General features: G+C 34.2%; 1 protein-coding gene across 2 annotated transcripts in view; it reads right to left on the reverse strand.

Annotated features, from left to right (window-relative positions):
• The window catches only part of LOC107698349 (tudor domain-containing protein 6-like), an 18,086-nt gene that overhangs the window by 9,603 nt on the left and 7,259 nt on the right, over positions 1 to 1,224 (reverse strand). The gene's annotated exons all lie outside the window — the stretch shown is intronic.

Here is a 1,224-nt window from a genome sequence, read left to right on the forward strand (position 1 = left end):
GGCAAAAAAAAAAAATGGATAAATGATTGTGACTGAAAAATAAGCTTAATATTCATGATGAATAAAACTAAAAATTACTAAAAATATTACATACATTAAAAAAATAAATATATATAAATATATAAATATATAAATATATATAAATATATATATATATATATATATCCAATCAGAGGTGAAAACCAGACAGTTTCACATTACCCTATAGCTACTTACTCCGGACACAAATTTTCCAACCCAGTGTTTTTTTTTTTAAACTGTAAATTGTACAACACTAGACAGGAAACATCCAACAGTGCAAGACAACCAATGTCAAGATTTTAGGCTACAATTTATATGTATAAAAGAAAGTAGGCCTATGTTTTAGGTTTCTCAAGGTTACATTAAATATAACACTAAGCGACAGGAAACAGGACAATGCACTATGGAAATACACTTTACAGAAACACCTTATACTGTACAATTATTTATGGACCATTTAACATGACATGAGACAATACATAATACGAACATTAGCCTAACCCTGTAGTTTACCTCAAGGTACCATCTACAGCAGCGGTTCCCAAACTGGGGTGCGCGCACCGACCAGCAGGGGTGCGCAAGAGAATGCTTTTGTTGATCTGTGTGCATTTTTTGAAGGGGCAAGTGAAAGAGAATTTTACTTGCCTGACCGGACAACTAATCTAATCTAATTAAAACACTGAATTAGAGAAGCACCAAAATTTCAGCGAGAATGATTCTGATTTTATTACACTTGATGCTTGCTTCATTCTTGAATGAATCAGCCATCTGAACGAATCGTTTGAATGCCTCAATGACTCACTCATTAAGACAGTCAACTTGCTGCCACCTGCTGGCGGGTTACTTTCAAATTTAAAAGTAACTTTTTTTATTGTATATTTTTTACAACTTTTCATATTTGTAAATAAAAAAACCTGATGTAAAACACCAAGCATGCACTATGGAAATACACTTTACAGAAACACCTTATACTGTACAATTATTTATGGACCATTTAACATGACATGAGACAATACATAATACGAACATTAGCCTAACCCTGTAGTTTACCTCAAGGTACCATCTACAGCAGCGGTTCCCAAACTGGGGTGCGCGCACCGACCAGCAGGGGTGCGCAAGAGAATGCTTTTGTTGATCTGTGTGCATTTTTTGAAGGGGCAAGTGAAAGAGAATTTTACTTGCCTGTAATTAAAACATCGAATA

Source organism: Sinocyclocheilus anshuiensis, unplaced genomic scaffold (assembly GCF_001515605.1).
Source record: "Sinocyclocheilus anshuiensis isolate Anshui unplaced genomic scaffold, SAMN03320099.WGS_v1.1 scaffold1746, whole genome shotgun sequence".
NCBI classification, from domain to species: domain Eukaryota; kingdom Metazoa; phylum Chordata; class Actinopteri; order Cypriniformes; family Cyprinidae; genus Sinocyclocheilus; species Sinocyclocheilus anshuiensis.